At 30.1% G+C, this 13,235-nt stretch overlaps 1 long non-coding RNA gene across 1 annotated transcript; it reads left to right on the forward strand.

The window, feature by feature from the left end:
- The first annotated feature begins 775 nt into the window (after nt 1-775).
- On the forward strand, nt 776-2,868 carry LOC112695407 (uncharacterized). Its single transcript, XR_003818908.2, has 2 exons — nt 776-2,086; nt 2,211-2,868. It is a non-coding gene; the product is annotated as an uncharacterized lncRNA (long non-coding RNA).
- Nucleotides 2,869-13,235: the final 10,367 nt, after the last annotated feature.

The following is a 13,235-nucleotide window of genomic DNA, read 5'->3' on the forward strand; positions in this document are numbered from 1 at the left end:
AATTATAATAGTTTAGTGGTGGGGCACATTATTAAAAGATAGTATATTAGTTGTGCATTTTTCTATGAATTTTGACTAAAATTTACGAGTAATTTTATTTCTTGCGACTGCGAATTTAAATCCACAACATATGAACTCGGGGATAACTATTATTGCAAATTTGCAAGTAATTTATATGCGACTTTGGCCGCAAAAACTTTGTAAAATTCGCAGGTAATTTTGTGAAAAAAATTAAAGAATTTTGTCCAATTTTATTGCAATTTCAGATGCAATTTTTTTTTTTACATGAATGAAATTTGCAGCAAAATTCGCAGGTAATCGTTGCAGCAAATTTTGTAGATAATTAATCTACAACAAATTTCGCAGACAACAAAAGTTACAATTAACTTTTATAGCAAATTTCACAAATAATTAATTTGAAGCAATTTCATAGATAATTAATCCATTAATAAATATAAATAATCCGCAACAAATACAACTATTAAAACATAAAAGAAGCATCAACAATTAACATTCAACTAAATAAATGACTAAAACAATATCAGAATCATTTTGTCAACAAACTCAAACTAACATATATTTAAACCTAGTAGTAAGTATCAAAGTCTCAAGCATCATCTATTTAGATTGTGACATTATACTAAGCTGAACAACATACTATTCAAACAAAAAAACAAAATTAATAATATATAAATACTACATTTTTTATGCATCATCATCATCCTCATCATCTTCATCATCACTTGCATCTGTATAATAATCAGGATCACTTGATTCACTTTTATCATCTTCATTAGTTTTTTCCTATCTTTGCTCGTCTCTTACCACTTGGGCCACCCATCTACAAAAGAAAAGCCCCATGTCAAAATCCAAGAAAGAATGATAACAAGAAAAAATCTGTTTCAGTCGTATGTCAATATGTTCACTCTAATTTTTATTTTTTTTGAACAAATTTTTAGACTGAATAGCCTCCGGCCTTAGGCCCAACCAAACACAAATTGAACACTAATAAGGATATGGGAGAAGTTATTGAATGTTCTTATCAATACATTGCCTAATTAGCTACTCCATCTTCATTTGAAGAATCCCCTTTGTTAAGGAAACTATTGCAACCATTGAATTCCTTTTCAAAGATATCTCACCAATTCTTGAATTGAATGTAATGCATGGGAATTCTTCTCTATAAAAGAGACCATTGCAACCCTCCTTTCAACTCATGTGATGGCCAGGAATTTGAATCCTCTAAATTTTAGATTTTTACTTTAGAGAATAAATTAAGATCTCTCACTATTGAATGTTTTCTCTCTCATACTTTTTCTTGATCTCACCTATGAAATAAATGGTGATAGATCATACTTTACTCTCTAAAGTAAACTTTAAAATTTAGAGAATTCAAATTCATGTCCGAAATACCCTTCTCTGAATACTCTATTGTTCAGCTTTCGATGTTGTGATTGGAAAGTAGGTTTTATTTGCTGCTTCCTTCTTGATGCTCGTCTCTATTTCTCTTGGAGGATTCAGGCTCCAATCTCTTGGCAAGCTTCCTTGGAGCTTCAGCTTTGCTAATACATAGGCCAATTCATTTCCTTGTCGCGGTGTCTAGGTGAAACCGCATGTCTTGAAGCACAACATCGATTTCCCAACACTCCCCTCTACTCTTGATCAATTCCACCAAAGAAAGGAAGTTAGACTCCACTAGAGATTTACCTATGTCCAGATTTTTTGGCAGGATCAGAGCTTCTTTCATAGCACATGCTTCCGCCATTAGCGCTGAATTTGCCTCAATTGTTGTAGTAGCTCCACCTCTAATTCTATCATCTGAATTTCTGAATACCATTGCAACCGTTCTTTTTCCAACTTTCTCATTAAAGACAACATCTATATTAATCTGCATCCATTCATTAGAGGAGGTCTCCACACAACAAGTATTTTTATTTCAAATTTTCTATTTGTGAATTGACTTAGACTCTTGTTTCAATTTATTATGCTCTAATGATAGAATTGTTGCATTCATTATAGCTCCTTTAGGATCTGGTTGTGTGTAATTGAAACTAGCTGAGTTCCTTATTTTTTAGATGGCTGATGTGTGAGTCTTTTCTATCTTTTCCTAGTGAACTTATCTCTGAATTTGTTAAGTTTAATCCAAATTTAAGTATTTTTTGGCCACTGTGAATGTTACTTTGATTTGTGTGTAATTTGGTTTATTTCAGATAGCATTCAAATGGATTTGACAGAATTCATGTAGAAAAAAAGGAAGAAAGTGGATGTTACTGTCAACCCTGACCTCCTCGCACTCCAACAAGCATAACTTGAGCTATAAAGATCCAATTGACGCGGTTATAGTGGCATTGGAAAGCTAACTTTCAGAACTTTTCAACGATATATAATAATATACACTTTTTCTTCGAGAATCACGGCCTTGGTGGCGCCAAACTTGAGATTCTCCAAGTTTGGCGCTAGGATCATTGCAAACTCTCCAAATAATCAGCATGGTCACAATGGCGCCAAACTTGGGCTGTAAAGAATTCGATGGTCCCCATATCCTCAAGGAGTAACTCGAAGATCCCTTAATTATTTTTTATTAAACTTTATTTTATTTTACAATAGGAAAAAATATTATTTAGTTTTAGAAAATATATTTTACATTAATTAGGATAAGATATAAAAGGGAAAAGATTTAGCCCTTCAGGCTCTCTTTTCTCTTACGCACCTCATTCTGTACTTTCGCAATTTCTATCTGCTAGGATTTATTTTCTTTATGAGCAACTAAACCTTTATTATTAAGGTTAGGAGCTCTGTTTATTGTATGGATTGATACGTACTATTACTCCTCTATTTTAATTAATATTTTGATTTCAATTTCAAGAATTTGTTTTCGTTCTTCATCTTAAGGATTTGGGTAAATCGAAAGAATAACCCTTATTATATTTGAGTTCTTGTAAACATTGGAAAAGTAACTTACTCGAACAACAGCTTGAAAATAATTTCTCTTAAATCACTAATTATCTGGACTTAACGGGATACGTGACATATAATCCTCTTATATTTGGATAATTAGGGTTTTTGTGGCTAATAAACTAAAATTGAACTTAAACCTCTAATTGAAATTAAGTGACAAAGGAATTGGCGGTTAACTAGGTTAGAGGAGACTAAATTACTAAGGAATTAGGGTTTAGTCACATATAGTTTGCCATGAATTAAATCTTGCATGATTAAAATAGTTGGTAAGAAAAGTTAATTCGAAAGATAAATAACTCCAAAATCTTAACTGTTTCCCATATATTCTTCACAACCCATTTATTGTTTGCTTTTTAATTTTCTGAATTTACTGTTAAATGCTACTGAGCTCTCAAACATTATTTTCTGCTTGTCTGACTAAGTAAATCATTCAACCACCATTGTTGTTTGATCCATCAATCCTTGTGAGATCAACCTTCACTCACCTAAAATATTACATGGTACGACTTGGTACACTTATCAATTAATTTGTGGACTTCAAATTCTGCATCAAATGGTCCATATTAATTACCTTGATCAGTTTCAGCTTTTCTGCCACCCCTCCTTATTAGCCGCTTTCTTTAGTCTTTATAATAGCCAATCTCCCATAGATTTAACTAGTTATGGAGTTGGTATACATTGGTCTGGAAAGCCAAACCAAGCCGCTTTTGTCCATTCACATAGCAAAATGGCGTGTTCCACCGTCTCCTCTTTCTGCAAACAAATAGGACACATAACTTTATTAGCGATTTTTCTTTTAGTATAGATTAGCTCTAATTGGAATAACATTCTGGATTGCTTTCTACAAAAACAGTTTGAGTTTTAGTGGGACTTGCATGTTCCGAATTCCATTACACAACTCTTTAAAAATCCTACTCAACTTTAGTTCCTCTTCCTTAGCTATGTAATAATATATTGAGTCACCAGTCACCAGATTGTATTTTTTATAATTTTTGTGTCCCAATACCCAAAATATGTAACACTAATTTAAATTAATAAATGTTTTATAAGTAAATATTAAATTTATTTAATTTAAATAAAAAAAAGCCATCATTTAACACCTTCTAGAAATTACTCAAATATATCATTCATACTTCATGGGACACACTATACACAGTTGATCAATCAGCTTAACCTTTTGTATCGTTACAGATAACTACTACACTTAAATATGAATAAATGTTTGAACACTATATATCAATAAAGATAAAGAAGTCTCCTACTACATACGACAAAGAGGAAACGTTGAACATTGAATTCAGATGCTTCTTCTGTATGACCTCACGTGCTTCTGGATAGATAAGATACTTACAATAATTTCTTTTATTTTTTAAATACACTTTAAAAGTATTTTTTTTTTTAGAAAATAGCGCATATTTATGAATTTTTTTAAATAAATAAAATAAATATTTTATTTTATCGAAATAAATAATTTAAAACATTTTTATCAAATTGTGTCGTTTCTCTTATCTCGTTTACAGTTTAAATGAAATAAGATTATACGTATCTCGTTTACATTGTAAACGAAATAAAGCACGAGACGATATGACCGTAGCACGTTTATACACGTATTATGTAAAGCTCTTATCTCGTTTATACTGTAAATGAGATAAGAGTGGAGGATGCCTATATATATGCATCTCGTCTATAGCCTTGAATTGAATAAGAGCATTTGACTTCCATTTTTTGGCCTTTTTCTACCATTTTTAATCATATTCCGAATTACTTAAAGAATATGGTGCGCACTGATAATCATGATGGAGACATTAACAGACTGAACGCGATTTGGCATATTGCAGGGGCAGCTGATTTTGAGGTTGTTGTTGTTTTTCATTTTATGCTTATGTTAAAGTATAAATGTGTTACCATACTTAGGGTACTTTTATAGAGGTAGTATGCAGTATATGTTAGCCAAATAATTATATAGTTAGGAATGGTTTAAATGTTAAGGTATGATGTTAGGCATACTTTCAAATGGATGTTAGTTAAATATTTGTTTAGCTTTATTTTTCTTCAATCTAAATTATTATTAAGCATATGTTTATTAATTTAGTTATTAATTAAGGTTATTAACAATTCCTAATAAACTTAATTAAGTAGCAAAATGCTTATGTTTGTATTTAATAAATATTTAAGTAAATGGTTTTTTCTTAAATTTTCTTGCTACTTAAACAAAGTTATCAAATTGATGGTGTACTTATTGATTATTTAAATAAATGTTTTCACTTAATCTACCATATATGGGAGATGTGAAATGAATTTTATTATTTATTATTTAACTAAATAATTTTACTTAAATTAAATAAAATAGATGTTTTTTAGTGTAATCACTAATTATCTTACGAAATATTTTCATTTACATTATATTATACAAACGTTTAAGTTCATTATTTTACTAAATATTTTTATTATTTAAGTAAAATTTTTTATGTAAATAAATTTATAATTTAAATGTTTGTAGTTATTTGCTTAAATAGTTTACTTATAAGTCAAATTAATTCCTAAGTCAATTTTTTATTGTTCACCAGAGGTCTCTCCTACTTTATTCGAGGAAAGTGAGTCACACTTCCACCACCAAATGCTATTGTCCCGTACTTGAAGGAGGCTGGGTTTGGTGACGCGTTGCCACTCCGAAATTTTATGTTCGACAATTCCCTGATTATGGCATTTGTTAAGCGTCGGCGTCCAAAGACCTACACGTTCCACATGATGTGGGGTGAGTGTACGATCATCCTATAGGACATCGCATACCATTTTGGGCTGAGCGCTAATGGAGAGCCCGTGGGTGGTTGCTTTCGTGACTTTCACACATGGTACGAGACCGGAGCCTGGAAGTTGGTTGAGAAGCTACTCAGTGCCAGGCCTACTGTAGTCCAGTAGCAAGGAGCTCCGAGAAAGGAGTCTTTCTCCCTGAAGCTGACATAGCTTCGGAAGCGTGTCTAACAAATGCCGCTCGATACAGATGATCCAGCCACCTTCCGACAATAGAGGTGCTACATACTGTTAATGATCGGGGTTACTTGATGACTGATAAGTCCAATAATCAGGTTCATCTCCGGTGGCTCCAAATACTGGATGACTTTTAGAGGCGTTGATCTCTGTCTTGGAGATCTATGGTGCTAGCATGGACATACCATTTTCTATACTCTGCGGTCTACCGCTCCACCACAGACATCACAAGCTGCACTCCTCTACTGGTATCTTGGATATACCAGAGGTTTCCTAAGTGGTGTCCAGCTGAACAACAAATTTAAATATACCCTATGGCTGCGAGGTAATTGTTTAGTATGGTTTTACTATTCTTCATTTTTCGCATAACAATATTATGACACATTGATTGAATGGTAGTTGATCTTGCAAATGTCAACAGGTTGATGGGCATGACACAGCAGAGCAGTGACAAACACGAGTAGAGAGTCATGCGATGACGTCGGAAATTAGATCAGTTACTCTAGAATGAGGTAAGCGAGTTACCCTTTTATTTAGTTAAGTTGTATAGATTAGTTAAACTTTTATAGCAACTGTTAGTAACACTTCTTTCAATGCGTCTGTTGTAGTTCACGTAGATGTCGTACGATGACCACCTACATTGTAGGATATCTGCCTACTATGGCTGAAGGAGGAGGCAGAGTGGGGAACATGAATGTCTGTTATCCCCCTCATTTGCTTAAACATAGTGGAATTCTACCAAGCTGATCGTGTGAAGTGCCAATTCAATGGCGAGCAACCAATGCTACGGAATCCGGTTAACAACTCCGCAGGGCTTGTAGCAACCTCGGAACCTTATTGTACGACTCCTCCCAGTCACCATATATTTGCACAATTGTCTTTTGCTTCACCATCCAGACCTTTCTGTACGAGGGTTTGAAGTGATAACTTTGCCTAATTGCACCTTTTAGGACAAAAATGCTAACAAACGGGTAGGATTGTATCAACAGGAGGATGATACGGCAAATAAGACTGCTGTCCAACTATCGGTGGTCCTGCGATATAGTGGACGCTAAACACGTGTGTGCTCCTCCTATCCTACGCACCTCCCTAGCAAAATAGAACAATAGTGGTAAACAGGTTCAACAAGTATGACAATGACAATTGAGAATATAGAACACAATAAAATTTTAACTTACTAGTATCCGAGATTCTGTGGGAGAGCAATACGGAGACTCCAAGAGCAGCCCGTTACATATTGTCGGCAACGCACATGGTACTTTAATTGATCCGACTCTATTACTCAGTATTCAGTACTTCTGCGAATGTTGTAATTCTTCACACCCTGCATTACTGCATCTCTGTTTTTGAATCTGTGGCCAATCCTAAACTCCACACTATCGTCCAAGTTGTAATCGTCTTCACCCGTGTTGGAAAATGGATTCTTCTCTTGCATCGCGTCCAGATCCAACATACTGTAGTCACTTGGTACAGATGACAATGCCGAAATTAGGTGCAGAGCAGGTAGAAGATACCTACGTGATGCCTTAAACAGGGTCTCTAGTACAAACTCCTCATCATCATCATCCTCAGAAGAATCACAGTCGTTGCTATCTGTAACGTACTCCTCATTGGAATTCTCACCGTCGACGTCCATGTCTTCCACTAGACTAGCAACATAAATCGGTGGTGGTGCGAGAGATGGGTCATCCTGGACGAAGTCTGACAAGCCAAATTCACCGCCACCGTCGTCACTAACCTCCGCAGAAAGCTCATCTCTTACTCCGTCATGATTCTCTCATAGATGTCAAACATCAGGCGCACATGCTTGTCGCCATGGAGTCAAAACAGACGAAACCGAAAAACTCCGTTTTCCATCGGTGCTAGCAACCTATACTCCACCATTTCAATCTCTTTTCTCCCGCTACCACCGATGCTACCCAATATCAGACTCTTCAATTTGAACAAAGAACTTACTGGCCGAGTATGCAATAGAATGAGATTCTCATACTCAAATATCACCCAATTATCACTATTTCTCATACGACAATTCTGATGCACACTTACAATCAAATATCCACTACTAGCTACTAGACATTTTGGCTTATTTTCGGAAGAAATAGGTAGAAAAGAAGTAATGAAATGTTTGTGGAGAATACAAAGGGTTGTACATTCTTTTATAGCTGCTGAAAAATAGTCTTTACATATCTCCTTTACACTGTAAACGTCATAATTATTCTCTTATTTCATTTACAGTGTAAACGAATTAAAATTATACGTATCTCGTTTACATTATAAACAATATATACACTTTATTTCTATTTGCCCTTATCTCGTGTGTAAATGAGATAAGAGAAGTGATGCATTTTAATAAATAAAATATTTATTTTATTTATTTAAAAAAATTCATATTTATTATATATTTTTTTTCATCATATCCACCTTTAAATAAAAAATAAAATATATAGACAAAAGTATAAGTATATCAAAATAATAGTACAAATAACACAACTTATACTTAATTTTAATTTCCTGGAGTCGCACCACGAGCACTACTACTTTTACTCACGTCAGTCAACACTAAATATAAATTAAAGTCACCATGATCTATATGTTGATTTTGTACATCAACATTGAATTCAAATGTTTACTCTCGGGTGTAATCTATAATCAAAAGAAATAAATAACATATAGTACCTTGGTTTTTTCTTATACGCTAACTAGTAATTAGTTATGGATAAATTTAACTTGACAGTAGAAAAAGAATGATATTCATCACTTTGTATATCAGAATTCAACTAGGGTATTAATTTTTTTTTTTAGTTAGTATCAAGGAAAAATTATTAAAAAGAACTATAAAAAGATTTAATTATTAAAAAAAACTTTTACTACTAAAATTATTACAAAAGATTAATTTTTGTAATATTTAAAGAGAAAAATCAATTTTTTTAATAAATAGACAAATTAAAAATACTATTTTGCACATAAAAATTAATTATTATATATTTATGTATGTATAAATATATATGTAGTTTAATTTATTTTTAATATATATTTTATATTTTAATTTATTATATTCTATTATAATAGTCATCATTCATCATTTTTAAATTTGTAATATTTATTATTCATTTATTTGTGAGTCCACTATCTAGATTAAGAGTGATTAATAGTATAAATTAACTTATTTTTTTAAAGTGGCTAAATAACTTTAAAAAAACCAAATTCGTTAATTTTAGTATGTTGTAAACAAAATACATCCTTAGATTAACTCTTTTATCTATTTTTTTTTTCTTATACACATTATTTCTCTACGGTCTTCACTCAAATAGTCAAATTTGCCGTCTTCTATAACAGAAATTATTGCCGCAAAATAATATGTATGTAGGAAGATGATTCACTTTCCAGCAACACAGAACGAAATTCAAGGCACCATTATGTACTGCAAGAGATCCTTCAATACTTCCAAATCTGGTGTTTTTCTTTAACAGTGAACCCTTATTCTCCATATCAGGCAATGACAATGCAATGGCCTTGGTCTTGGCCATGGAAGCTTCTATTAAACTATTCGTCCACTTCTGATGACTCATAAATTGAGTCTAACAAATTTAATTTTTATTATTTTATCTTATTTTATCTTATTTTTATGTTATCTTTTTATTTTATTTTTATTTTTATTTTTCATAGACATATATTTAATTTTACATTTATAATTTACACTTCAATTCAATTCAATCCATTAACAATCAATAAAATTTATTTAATTTTTCTTTTTTTATTCTTTCTCAATTTTATCGACTTCAAAAAAGTCTATAAATAAAAAGAAAGGAGAAAAGTCCTTGAAGACATTCAAACACAAAATTAATTAATTAATATAACCTCTCATGTCACCGAGGTTCAGTCGTTTACCATCTTATATATCTATGTTGATTAATTAATTTATTATTACTAACTAGTATAGCTAAGAGAGAAGGATGAAAGAATGAATGGACAAATAAAGGAAGCTCTTATGCTAATAACCCAGTGATTCTACTGTCTTTTTTTTTTTTCTTTCTAAATTGTAAAAGCTCTTAAGAAGAATTAGATCTTTTCTATGTATACCTATGTCATTGATGAAAGAATATATTAATAAGGATTTGAATTTGAGCAGTTAGAAAGATAATACGTTTATGACAAAAAGATAGATAAAAAATAATTGAAGGATATATTTATTTAAAAAAATTAGTCATTCTTTTTAAATACTATAAAAAATAATTTTTTAAAATTATTTTTTATTTTAAAATTTAAATTTATACTCTAAGTTATAACACTAAATATTAAATCTTTCAAAAAAATAAATTAAAAAATAATTTTATAATAAAAACTATTCATATAATTAATTCAAAATTAATTTCTTGTACTCATTCTATTTATAGTACACATATAGTATGATTGTATCATAATAAAATGATATATACCAATAATAATGGATTAAAACACAACCACATACATAAATGGAAGGGACTGGAGTACTAGATGACTTCTTGATGCTTTTTATTTTTAATATTGGAAATGTGATGATGTATTGTAATATTGTTGGAATATGATGTATTTCATCAAGACTTGGAGAATACAATCAAATGGAATTAATAAATTTGTTATTTAAAATATAAATATGACTTTTAAATTGGTATATTTTAATTTTTTAAAATTTTTAATATATAAATCTAACTATGTATTACACACTAATTTTTTCGTATAAAAAAAATTAGCCGTAAAACCATTCCCACAAAGGATAATAATCTAATATAATCAAATAAATAATGTGGAAGAAGGTCTAAAGTTTAAACAACGAGCAACTGCGGCAAACGTAAATAAAGTTAAAGAAATGACTGGACCGCAGTCATTTTAGAACAAATAAAATAAGGCAGCCTCCAATAATAATGTAACATTATAATAATAATTAATAGTGAAAGCTAACTAGCTAAGTATCATACTTTAATGTGCTTGATCTTAAGGCAGTTGTCCCACCGCAACAAAGGGTGAGTTTAATTTGTATTTGTATTTTTTATTTTTATTTTTAATTAATATTTTTAGTTTTTAAAATGTTTTAAAAAAATTAAAAGAATGGAATTTTATTATTTTTATTTTTTTATAAAATTTAAAAAATAAAAAATATTAAAAATTAAAAAATAATAATATTTGTCTTATTTCATCTTGTTTTAGATTGGAGAGATTCTACACACGTTCTTTCTTGGAAGCCTCGTCTTTGGAAGGCTATATATAAAGGCAAATCATGCTATGTATCTTGCTCACTCGCTTAACATATACTTAGAGGAAAAATGGGAAAGGTGAGACAAAATAATAATGCTAATGGAATAATAGAGGAGCCATGGAAGAGAGTAAAAGGCAAAAGAGGAGGAGTTGTGAAGGTAACATATATATCGAGGCCGGTGTTGGTGAGGACATACCATGCTTCTCAGTTTCGATCACTTGTTCACCAACTCACTGGTAAAGAATCTAAATCCAACTTGGATGATCAGAACGCCATGCCAATATTATTGGATCATCATCAACAACAACATTCTTCCTTCTTTGCTCCATCATCACTTTTCCACTCACCACCTTCTTCTATGAATGTGTCTTGAGTTTCGAATTGATTCTACTTAGTAATTACTACTTACTTAGCTTCTATATCATGCCACGGGATATATATATGTCGTTTCTAATCGACAACAATGTTACATAGCTAATAATATTATCATTTTGGGTCAATATTTGATTAATAATAATTTTTTTTTTTAAAATAAGGAGTGATATTCGAATCTAAAATCTCTAAGTGATAATGAAAAAATTATGTTATTTAAACTATAATTTGTTGGTGTTGACTAATAATAATTTATACTCACATTTATAAAAATTTACACACATAAAACAAATCATATACACTTATATTTATTAAAATTTATAAATATAAATTAATATAATGTGTATATACGAACGAAATACTATTCATCCTTATACTTTTTATCTTTTTTTTAGTTCCTAGTATGTACGTATTTGGATGTCACTGTGTTCATGGTGATTATTATTATGTTATGCAGATCTTTTGTAAGACGGTCAATATAAATAATATTTTTGGGTTCACCAAGGATCGAACTCTTGACCTTTCGAATCTAACGCTTTAATACCATGTCATGATACCACTCATTCCAAAAGCTTCAGCTGATGGTAAAATGTAACACTAATAATTATATCTCTAATACTCCATAAACCTCCATTGTACACATTGTATAAATATTTCATTGATTCCTCATACTTTCCCATTACAATTATATCTAATCATGCTAAAGTAGTTTTTGAAAGACTTGTTTTTGTATATATACTTGTACCATTATGATTTCAATTTGAATAAGTAACTGAGTACGTAATCACTTCTAATCATGTTTTAATTTGTACTTGGAATTCTGAGTACATAACTACTTCTAAAGTTTGATTCTAATAACTTGATTGATAAAATAATATTTTTTACGTTTAAAATCATATCAGAGTTTAAATTTATAGAAGAGTTCAATAATAATTTGTAAAAAATATTGTTTTTGATATAATACATTAATAAACATTTCATTATTCATACATCATTCTCACCTACATAATATTTTTATAAATTTAAATTAAATTGTTTTGTTCTTATTTATGTATTTGAGCTTTTCTTTATTCTATGTTACTTTTAATATTAATTTTCACTGAATTAAAAATTTATCTACTTAAAGTATCAAACTAAATCACAAATGTTACTCTTTTTGCTTTTTCTACGAGACTTACCTTTAACACTTTGAGATGGATTATACATCAAAATTAACATCACATGATAATTGCTGGTACTTCGATAAGACTGTATTGAAAGATGAATAATTAACGAGAATAAGTTATTCCAGCAAAAAAACTTTTGAGTGATTTTGACAAACAAATTGTAACTAATACTTTTACATCGACCATATATAAATTTTAGTATTGACTAATTTTATAAAAATATTTGTGTAAATAATATTATAAATTATTAAATAATTTAATATTTAATTTAAATGATCTATAATTAGTAATAATATTTTTATATATAAATTTTTTTATGAGAGTAACTACTATATTTTACAGTAGACATAAATATAAGTCAATTATAAAATAAGGAATAAACTCTTTATTAGTTAATATTAATATTTTTGTATATAATTATTTGTTAATTCTAATTTTTTTATAAATTTAAAATTTATGGTGAGAATTTAAGATTTATAATTTATTATTTAAAATTTTGGATAAAAATAATTTCAAAA

The sequence above is a fragment of the Arachis hypogaea genome, chromosome 6 (genome assembly GCF_003086295.3).
Source record: "Arachis hypogaea cultivar Tifrunner chromosome 6, arahy.Tifrunner.gnm2.J5K5, whole genome shotgun sequence".
In the NCBI taxonomy this organism is placed as follows: Eukaryota; Viridiplantae; Streptophyta; class Magnoliopsida; order Fabales; family Fabaceae; genus Arachis; species Arachis hypogaea.